This window comes from Nipponia nippon, unplaced genomic scaffold (assembly GCF_047370975.1).
Source record: "Nipponia nippon isolate SJK-2023a ecotype South Korea unplaced genomic scaffold, ASM4737097v1 scaffold_1, whole genome shotgun sequence".
Classification (NCBI taxonomy): Eukaryota; Metazoa; Chordata; class Aves; order Pelecaniformes; family Threskiornithidae; genus Nipponia; species Nipponia nippon.
The window spans coordinates 121,052,134-121,067,510 of NW_028262290.1; the positions used below are offsets into that span (position 1 = coordinate 121,052,134).

General features: G+C 45.1%; 1 protein-coding gene and 1 long non-coding RNA gene across 23 annotated transcripts in view; one reads left to right on the forward strand and one right to left on the reverse strand.

The window, feature by feature from the left end:
- POMGNT2 (protein O-linked mannose N-acetylglucosaminyltransferase 2 (beta 1,4-)) overlaps nucleotides 1-8,638 on the reverse strand; it is a 33,321-nt gene extending 24,683 nt beyond the window's left edge. For 6 of the 22 annotated variants that reach the window (XM_087770491.1, XM_087770427.1, XM_087770408.1 and 3 more), the window contains exons 1-4: nucleotides 8,418-8,638; nucleotides 7,801-7,989; nucleotides 5,728-5,855; nucleotides 294-457 (exon numbers count right to left, since the gene is read on the reverse strand). The gene's annotated coding sequence lies outside the window, so the exon portion shown is untranslated. Of the gene's footprint in view, nucleotides 1-293; nucleotides 458-5,727; nucleotides 5,856-7,775; nucleotides 7,990-8,321 lie in introns of all 22 variants that reach the window. The other 16 variants (XM_087770480.1, XM_087770418.1, XM_087770444.1 and 13 more) reach the window with 9 other exon arrangements.
- Nucleotides 8,639-12,068: 3,430 nt separating this feature from the next.
- Nucleotides 12,069-13,865, forward strand: LOC148057595 (uncharacterized). The gene is made up of 3 exons (XR_015701984.1): nucleotides 12,069-12,088; nucleotides 12,211-12,249; nucleotides 13,464-13,865. It is a non-coding gene; the product is annotated as an uncharacterized LOC148057595 (long non-coding RNA).
- The last annotated feature ends 1,512 nt before the right edge of the window (nucleotides 13,866-15,377 follow it).

Consider the following 15,377-nt stretch of genomic DNA (forward strand, 5'->3'; position numbering starts at 1 on the left):
TTTAATGCGTTTAAGGACCGAAGACCAGCCTTGCCTCCCTGCGGTGCTATCAAACATGTTGCAGACAGAGAATTTGGCCATATTCCATCTATGGGGTTTCCTCCAAAGTCGACTTCTTACGACAATAGCTGAGCTGATGCTTGATCAGTACAAGAACAGTGCCCCACACAACACAACCCACCACCACCATGGAGAGCTGCTGTACCCTCACACTGACCTTTGCATACCCCAGTCCCTCCCCTACAACAGCACAGGAGCTGGATCATTTCCAAGTCTCCTCATCTGATACTCACAAAGTATGAAACTGTGGAAGATCAGAGTCAGAAACAGTGGTTGCTTTTTCCTATATTCAGGCTGCTCAGCTTAACACGACATCTCTCCACAGCTACAGACGGGCACTTGCAGTCCTCAGGTCAAGAAGCAGCACAGAGAAGACACTACTCGTGCTCCAACACTACTGACAGGAATAAGTAGAGGCAAGTAAATACTTTCCAGCTGCTTCTTTAGCTGGAAGAAACTGCAACAAGAGTCCCCTAAGCTTGGGGACTCTCATCTTCAGCTTCAAACTCCCATGGAAGAAAGATTTTCTCTTCCAAGAGCAACTTCCAACTTCGTCAATGTCTACGTAGGACCTAATGAGCAGGAGACCCAGTATAACCACCACAGCTGTGGGGAGGGGGAGAGTCTGCGTTCAGAACCACACCTGGACATGCCTTTGCAGTGCAATCCCATTTCCGTTTACAAACAGGTTTCCTTCCAACCCATTCACAAATATCTGTACTGTGCTTTCTACCAGTACTACATAGACTAAGAACCTTTAAAGTTCAAACACAAATAACTTCTTCACTGATCTGGCCAATTAAAAAATGAAGAATGATAATAAGTTGTGAAATTTATCTTGTCACTACCCTAATTGCTACTTGCAGCTTCAAATTAAGGCAGAAAAAATGAGGAACAAAACTGAACTGTTTATAGCTTCTTTGGATTCTGGTTTACAAAGTACAACATTATCTTTGTCAATCTGTGAGGAAATGCAATTGCACTGTGGACCTCTACATCAAAAAAACCTGCTTTAATTAATTATTTGAGTATTACACCAGCAAGAAAAGAATTACTGTAGTTATTTCAGAGTTGCTTATTACTTTCATATGTGTGGTCTCTCTGCAAAGGTTAATACTAATTTGCCAAAAATCTTCGTTCATTTTACTACAGAATTATTAGGGTATTAGGATTTAGGATTAGGATACTGGGATACTACAGTTATTAGGACACCTGGTAGTATCCTAATAAAAACAGAAACATTTTGAGATCTCCTTTCTAAGGAGGGACTGGGGAAGGATTGAGGAGTAAAGGAGGAAGGAAAAGCTGCAATTTAAATAAGTGTGAGAGTGTCTACAGATGGAGAGCTAAGGACAGATTAAGTGAGGAACCCAGTGTCAAAGAGAAGGAAGAAAAAAAAAAAAAAAAATCAACAAGTGGACTACAAATCTTCCAAGTTTAATTACAGTACCTTAGGTGTACTTAGATGCACTTGGTTTAAAGTTCACTCATTCACCTTTCTTTACTAAAAAAGTCAACCATAGGTACCAGAAATTAAATCCCACCAATCAAGAGCAATCAAGGTTACATTTTTAAAGCTAACTCTGCCCCTCTCTTCTTTCCCCCAAGCTTCCAACTTCCTATCTCAGGGCTGTCAGTAGTTGTCAGCACATCATATGAGAAACTCATCTGAACATACAATATAACTTGACAGGCAATACATCAGAAAACCTAGATGTGACAACGGCAAATTCCACCAGATGGTCCTGGATCATATCCATCCATTAAAAAAAAATAAAAAAATTGAAAGAAAAAAAAAAAACACACAGAAAAGCAGAACTTCTGAAGAAGAAAAAAAAATCTGGTATAAGCACTGTTTCACTCTTTGTCCTATCCATGCTGGAAAAGAAGACACACAATAGCTCCACCTCTTGTCCTCAACAGCTCATCCTGCATTAATATCAATATGTATATTTCATCCTCCTACCCTAAGAAAAGGCTTCCAAATAAAGATGCCACTCCATTAAAAGGCAGTATGTACTAGCAATAATGGTGCTTTCCAATTGAGAAAACTCTCTCAAGGACCCTGGAGCCTGGTCCTGCTCCAGCATCAACATGGTCTCCAGGTACACCAAACCCAAGCGGTTAGCCCTGGGAGTAGCTGCAAACTCGGAGCACTTTCAAGACTCCCTTCCCATCTCCCTGTTGCTCTTGTAGGCAGCACAGATTCTGCTTGGGTTCAGGCTCCCTACAAACCTCATCACCCTTTGCAATGGCCCTTTTGGGAGAGACCTTGGATTGCCTTGTCTGCTGTCAGCCACACAATCCTGGGAAGGCAGCCGAGACCTGCAGGTCAAACACTGACTGTCCAGGCCCAACCTCAATGCAGGTAAAACTGCCTGTGATACATCTTCCAGCAGGTAGAGAGCACTACCTGCTCCTGATTCTGGCCTCAAGCCCACACAAAACACAGTGCTGGGGCAGGCACAGGGTCAAGACTCTGTGCCACCCTCCAGGAGGTCAGCGCAGTCCCATGGCACAAAGCACCAGGTTCAGAGGCAGCTCTGGGGTTAATTCACGGCCAGGAAAACACTGAAGCTGTTGGTCTTCTTCGGGGGAAGAACCTGCCTGGCCACAGCAGCAGCTCAGCTGGGACAAAAGTGACAGGCCTATGAAACATAAATCAAACCTGCACAGGCTGTCACTGCTCAAGCAAGACCTTCAGGGACACCATTCCTTGCTCCTGTTCTGCCCGTCTTCAATAGCTGTGTGCAGATGTGCATGTTTCGCTCCGTGAAAAATAATTGGGTGTAACTGGAAAAAAATACCGTGTATCCTTGTCCTCCCAATTACACATGCTCTGAAGGAAAAGGTATTCAGTCAAATATATTTTAAATTGGTAAAGCAAGTAGATACGAATCTGAATGCACAGAGGGAATGAAGACAGTGAATAACGTGATGTTATTTTACCAAACATTTACCAGGATAGGACAGTGCTTCAAAGTTCTTTGGAAATCTGGGAGCTTCTCTGAATACAAAGCGGTGACTGTGGCAGAAAGCAGATCTACTCCCTGCCAGTGCACAAGCTGCACTACCCAGCTTAGGACTGAAGCAAGCTCTCTTCAGGCCACTGTGGCAAAATCAGTTTCCACCAAGAAACTAGACTGAGCCTTTAACAAAGGAGTATTTCTGTATGTTACAAATACCTATTTTCCTTCCCCTAAGGAAAGTTCCTTCCATTATAAACTCTCCTTTGCTGTTAAACAAAGCGCATCCATTTCCTGAGTGAGAAAGACCTGCGAGGGGGAATACTCCGGTGCACTGGCGGGGAACTGGGCTGCAGTCGTGCTTCAGAAACTGCAAGTGAGTGGACTGGGCTCCAGAGATGACTAATGAAAAGGGCTTTTTTAGCAATGGCTGACGGCTACTCGCTGACTTCTGAAGCAGCAGTTTATTGTCTCCATCCAATCCATTTTGCAATTATCACCTTTAGCACAGAGAGGAAGCTACTTTTACATCATGGACCTGAGCATAAAAGGCTTACAAAAAAGTCAATTCTCCCCTCCTCAAACTTCAACACAGAATATCCAATTTTTTATTCTGCCTTTGTCATTTTAACATAAAAGAAAAAGTCAGTGACATTTTCAAGTTTTGCTGTTGTGCACCAGCGGGGTTTCAAACACTGCAGAGGAACATAATTACAGGCACTTTTGACTGGAACTTAAATGTTGTGACAGCACATAATAGTCTCTTAGAGATAAGAAAAATAGACGTTTAGCTCATAATGTATGTTCTGATTAAACTTAAAATGGACGCCACCTTTTTAGCGGAGTGACTTTTGGCATCTAAAAGTTTTTCTATAAATACTAGACTATGATTTTTCAAAACATCAACTTTCTACAGAGAGAAAAATAAACAACTTACTATTTAATTGTTCTCAGCAGAAATACTGTGAAACAGAAGGCATAAGAATGACATATATTTAATAAAACTGGTAAAATGTCACCTCCTCCCATTTTGATATTTAATTATATCTCATTAGAAAAGCAAAAATACTGCAAATCAAAGTCCAAGAATCAGCTGTTTATTTTATTTATTTATAGGAATTTATATAGTGCTCATCACCATAGCAACCAGGAACCTTTTTTTCTTCTTGTTCAAAGGAAAAGTTGTAATTTTGAAATGTGATCCTTTGATGTTACAGTGCAAATAAGTACTTATGTCCTATGCTGCAAACACTTAGGCAGGTGCTTAAAGTACATGAATAGACCTAAGTCAAAGGCATGGTGAAAGGTACAGAAACAGAGAAAGGAAAAAGGAAAGAAACCGAGAAGCAAGTGAGAACAAGGGAAAGAGTAAAGGGCTTTCCTATGAAAATTCACAGTGCACTGGGTCCTACAATAAGCCATGACCTCCTCAGTGCTTTTTTTTCCTGTAATAGTATGTGACTCGTTCATGGAGCACAGTTCAATTAATCAAGAGCTATCAACAAGTTCCCAATTTATGCTGAGGACATCGGTGAATATTCTTGGGCAATGATTTCTAAGAGGATAGTAGCTTACAAATGAGGCTGTGGAGGACTGCCTCTCTTCTGAGAGCAGAGAAGTCAGGAGCCTCACTTTGACTGCTATTCTCTTCTGATCTACCAGCAATTAGCCATTATCAAATTCCCACAGAATTAATAGATCTTTTTAAAAATGCCATCTGCTCACAAAACATCAAAGAAATGAGTAAATTAGCACATTGCTCCTGCATACACCATTATAGAATGAATTACTAGGTCTGCCATGTAATTGCAGTTTCCCCATGATACTCCTGGTGTGCACAACCACACAACTACTTTTCAGACCCTCAAAAGAGATTGAAATTGTTTTTATACTGTTTCATCTGGTTGCTTCCCACCATATAGATTACACACATACACGCACAATGTAATACTTCAGATCCTTTTAAAAGCTAATGAACTTCTAATTGGGACCAAAAGAAAAAAAGAGGAGATCTTTGGCCTGTTCTCATTTTGTTATATAAGAGATCTCATCAATCAAGATTTCCTCAAGACACAGGTATATGTTATTACTTTCAACTCTGCATTTAGTTTGATCCTATCTTCTTCATAAACCAATACTGTCCAAAGCAGTTAAATAAGGAGTGTTCAGTTGTTCCTAAACCAAACGCATAAATCTTTACACAAGACTGGTGGTTATTTTGTAGGGTTTTTTTAAGCTGTATTCTAAATAGGGCAGAAGCTGCATGTATGACAGCAGGAAAAGTGACAAGTTCCTTATCTGGAAAAGCACCAGCAGGCACTGTTATCAGAGCAGACCAGCTCTTTTAAAGTGGACTGATGAAGCTATTTTTAAAAACACCTAATAACATCACAGAGGAGAATCTGATCTCTGCAAAGGTGAGCCACGCAGCTCGATACTCCTGGGAGGCAGCTAATGAAACTGAAGCTTGTCAGACACAGACTGCGTCCAGTAATTGGCTTTGAAAACCCGCAGCTTAAATTCTGCCATGCTGAGTTCAATGCCCTGCTCACAGCTTGCTCCAAGCGCAGGCAGAGCCGAGGGCTGTCTAGTGTGACCAAATGTGAGCGGCCGCCTTTCCACTGCCTGTGCTGCCAGGCCCAGCCTGCACACTTGGAGGGCAAAGAAAGAAACCTACTTTCTTCCAGCACCTCACACCTACCAGTTCATTGCCAGGACAGGGAGAGACAGTTGCGGGGGTAAGAACGCAGAATGGTGTTGGAGCAGGCGGCGTGCTGATGGAGGAGGAAACACGTCCTACCACAGAAGGTGAAGGAAAAGGGTGAAGACCTAAAAGGAGAAGGAAGAGGGTCCCATGTCATGCATTCATGCAGTACAGCAGAACCGCCAACCAATGCTAACCCTCAGTCAGCGCTCTGTGCCGACTGTGCAAAGTCCCTTAGGAACAGCCACTGGCTTCCCCAGGAAGGTGGCCAGCAAAACAGGGCAAGTGTCACCTGTCGGTCTCTTCTCCCTAGTAACAAGCAATAGGACGAGAGGAAACAGCCTCAAGCTGTGCCAGGGGAAGTTTAGGTTGGATACTAGGAAAAACTTCTTCACTGAAAGGGTAGTCAGGCACTGGAACAGGTTGCCCAGGGAAGTGGTTGAGTCTCCATCCCTGGAGGTATTTAAAAGACGGGCAGACGTGGTGCTTGAGGACATGGTTTAGTGGTGGACTTGGCAGTGCCACGTTAACAGCTGGACTCGATGATCCTAAGGGTCTTTTCCAACCTTAATAATTCTATGATTTTCCCTGAAACTCCACTCACCCTTCCTAGCCCACTCCTCCTCAAGCTTTATGGACCCATAGAGCCATTCTACGCCTTGTTCCGAACCACAAAACTGAATTCTGCGCCCATCGTGGATAACAACTGAAGATATTATTGTTCCACGGTGTGAGAAGGCAAAATTTGGTCTGCACAGTTGAGAACCTTTGATCTGTTTCTAGTTCCATGGTTTAACGCTCTCCTTTGCGCCACTTTCTTTTTCGTGATTCTTCCTGCCTCCCACTACTTCCTAGAAAAATCCGCTCCTTCACAGTCTAGATACGCTGCGGTTGGAAAAGCCATTTTAAATAGAAAGCAAGTCTTCTGCTGAGAGGAGTCATCTATGGCTCTGTTTATTTGAACAAAATGATAGTTTTACCACTGGAGGATCTTTAAGCCTCTATGTTTTAAAACACCTCCTAAAGACCTTGCTGTGTTAGAGCACAGGCCAGATATAAATCTGTTAAAAACTCTGGGGAACAGTAACTAAACGTGGGCTGCTGTCATAGGGAACTGTATAAATCAACAGCACTTAGTGAAGACTTTAAAGCAACAATTTTTAAGAGAAGGGGGTGAGAATAAGAGGAATGAGAATACCCAATTTTCACATGATTGAAGCAAACCTCAGTAAGTTCACAGCGAGATGCGACTCACGAGATTGGAAATTTAACTGGAAAAAGATTTCCATATAGTCAATCCATTTTGTACTTTGCTTAATAGAGAATGGGCTCTAGGTAATTAGTCCCAAAACATTATCCAGATACGTTCATGGCACACTTCACAAGTGTTGGAGGCTGAACTCCAGCTCTGATGACAGCTAATTAAAACACAAAAGTGAGACTCCAAGTAAAACTGCCACCTTGCAATCATAAACTGTTCAAAATGCGCTCTGGCAGAAAAGCAGACTGCAAAACAGGTTTCCTGTATCTAGTTCACGCATTTGGTATCTACCACGTTTTTGAAAATGACATTGCAAAATAAACACTCTTACCGTTGATGCGTTTAGCATAGGTCAGATTTGTTTGGGGGAGAAGGTCGTCCCAGAGAACAAGAGCTCTTCTGGTTCTCAGCTAAGTCAAGGCTTGAGCTAACAAGCCAATCTATCCGTTCAAGTGTTTTGAGATCACTATCAAAAGGAGCCCTTACTGTTTTATTACCAAAGTCAACAGATTCTCCTGAGTCAGCAGCCACCGCTTAAAAGTCAGCATTTGTCAATAGTTATCCAACTATGGTACTGGTGTGAAAACACCAATATGTTCCCTTGCCTTTACCAGTTGTTCAGATACAGTCATTATTCTCATCACCAGAGAAGTGTGCCTCTTTCCCCCCCCCCCCCCCCCCCCCCCAAGCAGCAGCCATTATCTTAATAACCCATTTAAACACTGGGTTAATTGAGCGGGGCCGGAAGGAAGCAAGGGGACACAAGCAGACCGGTAAGCCTGACCTCCGAACATGCACGTGCAACGCACCCAGAGCTGACATCCGCGAGAGAAACTTTTCCACCACGCTTCGTCAGCGCACGATAACGACAAGGGGCAGGACGCGATACATTCAGCATCCGTATCCACCGGGGCCAAAGTCACAAGGAGCGGTAAGCTCTCAGAGCTGAAGACAGGTGTCTAGGGGGGGTTCCCAAGGCACCCAGCCATCAACGAAAGCTGTCGGGAGAACATAATTACATCTTTACTTTCCCTGCTAGGCTTTAAACCTGCAGCGTCTTTGACCTCCAGGGAGGTTATCAGAGTTTTAATTGAACCGCGTTTCCGTGGTGCAGGCAGCTGCCTACGAGAGCAAACCTTCACGGCGTCGCCGGCCCCCGGTACCGGCCCGGACGGCTGTCGCTCCCCGGCTCTGGCGAAGGCAGGCTTCCACCTCCAAGGTGCCAGCTCCGGGGGGGCTCCCTGGGTTATTTCCACACACACCCCCGCCCCGCCCCACCGTGGAGCCGCCGCCGACCACAAGAGACATCGCTCCGCTCCCCATCACCCACCTTCCCCTCAGAAAAAAGGCGGCAGCCGCCGGTCCCCCGCCAACCGCCCCTTGCGGGTTTGCCTTGCCCGGCCCGGGCCGCCCCGCTCCGCCTCACCTGCCGCCCGCGGCGCCAACGGCAGCAACCGCCCCCTCGGCCCGGCCCGGCCCAGCCCCGCCGCCCCTACCGCCTCCGCACGGCCTCACAGGCGGGCGCTGTCCGCCGAGGGGCCGCGGAGGGGCGGGGCGGGGCGGCACCGCCTCCCCCGCGCTCCCGGCGGCGGCGGGGAGGAGGGGTGACGGGGAGGGGGGCGGGCGGCCCTCGCCCGCCGTGCTCGGGGGCGCGGCGGCCCCTGCGCATGCTCAGCGCCGGGCGCCGCGAAAGGCATTCTGGGGGGTGTAGTTTGCGGGTGCCTCGTCTCCTCAGGGTGGGCTTCGTGCCGGGGTGTTTGGTGCAGACCCTCCCGCCTCAGCCCTGCTCCCACCTCAGTCGGGTGGCTTCTCCTCACACCTTTCTCCCCAGGCTGCCCAGTCCTTGCCTCCCCACCCAGTCAATTTCCTTAACCCCTCTGCTTCTCCCAGTTGTCTGCGTTCCTCACCCCCGCTCCTCGTCTCTTCCCCACATCTCCTTCAGCCTCCATTCTTCCGCTGTCCTCCCACCGCCTTCCCGCGCTGACCTTCCCCTGTCCCTCAGGGTCCCTCCCTGACCCTCTCCTTCCCTCTGCCCACACTCCCTGGCCTCTTGATTTCTTCTGCTCACAATATACACGCTAAAGCGGGGGGCAACCATCCTCATTATGAGTACCTGGCTCCAAATCCACTAGGAGTACCTGACAGATAGCAGGCCCCTCCATCTTCACCGGAGGAAGGTTCTTCCCACCAGGGAAAGCGCGACAGCAGCGGCAGGTCACGTTCACGTAGTGAGGTTTGATAGCGTCAGACTTCACCAGAGCAATCTGGAGATTATTACAGCTTGAATAAACGGCTGAGAACACCCTGAGTTCAATACAAGAGGTCGAATCAGCTGAGTGCATGGGCGCGCGTGGGTATGGCACCTCTCCTTGACCCAGCCTCTCCCAACGTCAACGGGGCTTTTGGCATTCACTTCACTGAGGCTTTTGATTTCTCATGGGAGCTTTCCATTTCCACACCCACGCAGTGCTCTCAATCAATGAGAAGGACAATTAATGGCTTGGTAGCATCTTTCACATTAGCTGGTGTTTGTATGCATAACTAAATGCTCCCACAGTGACAGGATTGCTAAACACGCGTGCAGGAAATAAATATAGAACTTTAACCGTTGAAATGTTTGCCCCTGAAAAGCTGATAGTCATTTGGGGGAAATCAAATTTAATAGCTTAGTACTCTTTCCTCCAGCCTCTTTTTCTGTCTTGTAGATTTTGTAGCTAATGATCCGAAGAACAGTCTTGTGTTATAAGAGATACACACAAGAACTGAGGGTTTTCAGAAATGTTCGTTGCTATTCTGAATTTAATTTCATTGCAGTCTCTATGAATTTTAGTGTTGAGCTCCCATGGACTGATAAGGCAAATGTCAGGCTTCTGAAATTCGTTTTCCAGAGTTTGTTCAAGAACCATTACACTAATGAAATTCATTGCAAGAGATCCCATCTACTCCATTTCTCATTAAGTTTGTGAGTTATACTCCAGTCTTACAGAGACTTCAGAATGCTGCTTATCCACATCCTTGCAGCAACGCTGCAAAATCATCATCATCATCATCATTTTCATTTTCATTACCATTTGTTGGAATAAAAAGTCACTATTTATTTCAACAATGTTTAGAGTTCTCTACTAATTTCTCCACAGCATTTGTGAGTAGAAATCTTGCCTGGAAACTAAGATCTCACAAATACCTGTTTGCATATTCACATAAATGTCATCCACAGTGCTACTTTTCCTCCTTGTTATGAAATATTTAATGAACCAGTCAAAAAGCCAGACATTACAGTATTTTGAATTAAGCGGCCAGTCACGTATCACAGACGATGAATGGCCAAAGACACAGACATAATCATTCAAGAAAAAAAAGAACACCCATAAGCTGAAATGTGTTTCTATGAAATATTCATAGGATTGCCATGATTTATTGTCATGTCTGCTTCAGAATAACCTGCAATGGGAAAAGAGCATAATCTGATAAACTTTTCATGCCAAATAGTTCATTCATTATTCCTGGAGTATCAAGTTTGGAGACCCACATCTGTTTAAGTCTACCACCTATAAGGGAAGTGTTTTCCTTAATACAAGGTTTTACAGGGTATACCTGGTGAAAGCAGTGTGAATATGCTAATGGTGGAGACAGTCACTTCAGGTGTCCAGACACAGGTGCCTAGTGCCATTTTAGACAGTTTAGGTTGCCCAAGACATCTGCACAAGGCTGGTAGATACAACATGGGACCTCTGAGACACTCTCAACCAGTGTAACGGCAGCTAGAGGCCTGATCTGAACTTGAGTTTTAACATAGTACCACACACTTAAACTGCCCGAATCACTTCCAATTGACTGTTCAGGGAGTAAATCAGCTTTCAGAGACATGGACAGAGAATGGGCTCACACTTAGGAGCTAGAACAGTTGAGCCACCTTTTACAGTCCAATAGACAGAGCTGTATCTCCAGCCTCAAGCAAACACTGAAATGCTTCGACCTCATACGTCCTCACCTCACCTTCTGCGCTTGGATTACAGCTCCCTTTGCATGTGCAACCTCTTTGAATGAGAAAACATCAGAGGGCTCGATCCTGGAAGCTGCCCCCGTCCAGCGGAGCCGCTGATGTGCCTGCTCATGAACACCAACATGCTGGACTGCAGCGCTCCAAGCCTTGCTCAGCTGAAGCCAACTAGAGCCACCAGCTTCTTTCTTTTGTGTTTCTGCGCGATGTTGCCTCAGTTCTTTTGCCTGTTTGCCTAACACCTCTGCTCCCCCTCAGTTTGCACTACGTCTGTGTGTGCTGCACAAATGAATATTTGGTGGGCGCTGGCGCTGTTAACCTTTCTACACCAGGACAGACAGACAGAAGCATCAGCATAAGTTGTTGGCAGGATCTTGCTGGGATTGAGCCACCCAGATTTTTTTAAATGTCAGCTTTGTAAATTTTATTAGGTGGGGATAGGGGGACGTACGAGCCCAAGGGATGTGGCAGTCTGCCTGTGGTGTAAGCACAGCTCAGCAGAGCTTGTGGGCTGACCAGCCAGTATGTAAAACTGGTTGAGCACCAGTGATTCAAGTCTGGTAAAATGTAATAAGCGACATCCATGGAGTGTGCTGCTATCTGATCATGCTGCCAAAGAGCACTGTTTCAGCCAAAAACGTCAGTGGAGCCATGTGGGACTAAAGGCAGCATGTAACTCTTTGCACATCGGCTCGGCATATTCTAAATGCAGGCAGCAGAAAGAGCTGAATGAGGGATTTTCAAAGTGCCACATGCCTCAAACCTCTCTTAGAAATTCATATAATTCACTAAAGTAATAATACATATTTATATCTTTCTACCCCTCAGGTGTATGAATTTGTTTGGAGGGGATAGACACTTTGTTGCCTCTGAAGAGCAAGATTTCATTAACCTGTCTCTCATTTGGAAAATGCAAGCAGTGACCCCACTCTCTGGAGCACCTGACAGCCAGTAACAGCTGTATCATGATCAGTACCTACTCCCTGGTGTCAATTTTTCACATGCTGATGTCGAACACATGCAAGAGTAAAAAAAAGAAATAAAAAAATCTGCTGCTGAGCAACGCTGCCACTGAAGCGACTTGTGTCTACGAGGCGGTGAGGGCACTTGGTGTTCTGAAAGCGCAGTGCTGATCCCAGTGTTTTGCTCCTCGAACCCAAGGGCTGGGTAATTGCTGGTGTTGCCAAGGAAGGTTAAGCCTTTATTTCTCTTGTTGCAGGTAGAATGAGGTGAAATGAGCACATGTGCTGTTAAACGGGTAAGCAACCGTGACTATTCTATAGAAAGAGATATTGAAAAAACTTGTAAGAATGTCAGTTAAAGCTATGCAGTAGTTCCATGGTGGTATTAAGAGAACAAAAAGAGTTACCAGTCCCACAACCAGGGCACTGACCCCTGCTTTCTGCCGCTAGCAATCAGATCCCGCTGAGGGCAGAAGTGAGCAGCATGTGGCAGTCTGGGCGAGCACGACAGCAAAGCGACAGACAGGGTAGCTCTTTTCTAGCTCCTCGTGGAGTGGCGACAACTTCTGCTTGGTTTTGGAGTGGTCTGCTTAGTTTGGAACGCAGGGCAGCTAGATGAGCAAACACCTTATTTATTATTAGCCATTCATTTATTTAACAACATGGTACAGGCAAGCTATTGAGGGACTGGAGAAATAAGGAATTTTCCCTCGTAACAGGATTGTATAGAGATTCAGATATGGACTCTAAGTAGATGTTCCTCTTAAATACAGAAAAAGACTTGCACTAATCTAATACCGTGACTAAATACAAACCTCCACGATACAAGGAAGGAATAGGTAGTTACTAGTGACAATGAATAAAAAAGACAGGAAAATGGAGAAATTCAGCAACAGTCGGCATCAATAGATGTGCCAAAAGCTCATGAAAGCTCCCTTGTATGATAAAGTGACTGTCTCGTGAAATATTAGCAACTATCCAAAACTGGGCAAGTGTGAAAATCTTGTTGCTGTATAAATTATCTGAGACACTCCTGCCAATTATAGACTTGCTGTGAGGAAGAGAGACATTGGTAATGATGACAGCGACTGTGTTCGAGTGTTATGTGAATATTCTCGGGCAATTATTCAAATCAATCATTTCTTGTCCGGGTAGGAAAGATTCATCACTCTTAGTACCTCATGTCATGCAGTGACTGAATTGATGATGCTCTGCTATTTGTGGTGTTCTGTAATCTGCCCATTTAAGGTGACAACGCCATCACACATTTAACTGCTGAGGTGGAGAGTTGTCCAGCAGAAAATGGGAGAACACGGGTGCGGGTCCCATGAGAAGCATTACACAGGTCCTAAGAGACCAGCTCCCTTCTGCACTCAGCAATGTCTAACCCAGAGGCAGTTTTGGAAGTAGCAGGAGCGATGCTGGCCGTTGCCACTGGCAGGGTGTGAGAGGGGGGATCACCTGAACGCAGGGGGAATGTGATGCATTTAATCGCTCTTCTTCCATACAGGATGGATACGAGACCTGCTAACCACATCTTGGCATTACAAGCCCTCCAACTTCAGTGCCTGATGTCCCTGTCATTGAGATTGACCCCCATATTCGATGATGTTCCTGCCTCTCGGTTGTCTGACTCAGTTTCCCCAGCCCTGTGTGCCTTGACCTACCCTCTCACATCTGCTGCTCTCCATAAAGAGGAGCTTCTATCACCACGACTTCTTTCATTCTCCCATCCTTGCTGGCAGGAATTCCTCTAACATGGGACTGTCTCCTGCTTCCGTGAGAATTACTGTTGGTAAGAGACATTACTAAAAATGTGCAACATATCTGTGTATTCACCGGACTGTTGCAACTCGAACTGTGACTACATAAATTTGGACCTTTGATTTGGGCTGATACAGCTGGTCTTACCTTCTTATTTTATATCGTAATGTATAATTTATCAATTCACTTTTTTTTTTTTTAATAATATGCCCCATCTATTCCTTCTGCCTCTTCCTGTAAACTATGCATGTGTAAAGGCTGATTCCAGTCTGTAGTCACAAGGGGATGGATTCAGGCTGCAGATCTGCCTTCGTCAAACCTTAAGCACCTGATTTTATAAACTAAATAAAATACCACTTACATGTTACTGCTAGAAGTACCGGGGTGATGTATCAGCTGGGTTTCAGTACCACAGGGCTTCCCGCTACTGTTCGAGAAACAAAACTAACAAACATCAGCAAGTGGTACCTTGAAATGGCATTTGTTCTTTAATAAAAAAACAAAGAGGAGTAGTTTCCTTTTCTCTACACGTAACTGTTCATAATAAAATAAAAGAGTGGTTAATTCTTCAGGCTGGTGATAACAAACAAAGATGTGGTTCACCTCAGCTTTCACACGCTCTGTCTCTCTTTCCAAAGAGCTTCTTTCCTTTATTCATGAGCTCTTCGGAGACAGGATTTTTAACAGTTCTTTCTGACAACTTGTGGTTAGCAGAATATTTGATTTCCATTTTTTTTAAGCCTGTGTTGTGGCTCCCAAGTATCCATCTGTACCTCTGAGGAAAACATCCAGTATCTTGCAGCTAGAATGTGTTTTAGGATGCCTGATTTGAGCAGGTGACCATGTCATTCGTTAGCTCAGATGCTGAAGTTTAACCTGAAATTCGCTGAGATGAACAGTCCTTTGGAGAGTCTCTCTTCAGCCATCTCTTCCAGGTCACCTGTCTGAAATCCTGAGTGATTATTGACATTGGTACTACGTCATCGCACAGGAGAGAATTTTGATTTTTTCTTTTAAGAGTATTTATCCTGCAGATCATCCTCACTCTCTGAATCCCTCCTGCATCTCTAACGAGCTATGATGCCCTCCAGTCACGTACGGTTTTGGGGTGCATGTTCTATTTTTAGGAAGCCATTTTAGAGGTAAGGCAAACAGTTTTATGTCTTACACTTCCATAGCGAAGGTATGAGGTCTGGACATAGAAGATAACCACTCCTGCTTCACTTGATGGTTGAGCTGTGACAGCAGTCCAGCCCGTTGCTCTTTGTAGCTGCTTTTTGTATGATGTGAGCTTTGTCCCAGTGTGGCATAGCCTAACTTTTGTCACCTTAGTTTAATGACACATGGCTATGAAAGTGAGGAGGTGTTATACTCCCTTCCAAGACTGCAGCTTTGCACTGGCTGCAGCTGAGAGCTGTGTCCATCCTGAAAAACAATGCGAAACATCAAACCTAATGCTAAGAAATCCTTGCTTTTCACCCCAGTCTTCCTTCTGACAGATTACTTTCATTTTCAGAAATTTGTTAGTTATCATGCAAGCACAAACACTGTGGTTCCCAAAACTGAGCAGGCATGAGTTATGGCTGATTCCTCTGCTCAGTGATCCCTGTTGCCAGCCTCCTGGGGAAGTGCAGGTAGACCCACCCTTCTCCCACTGCTC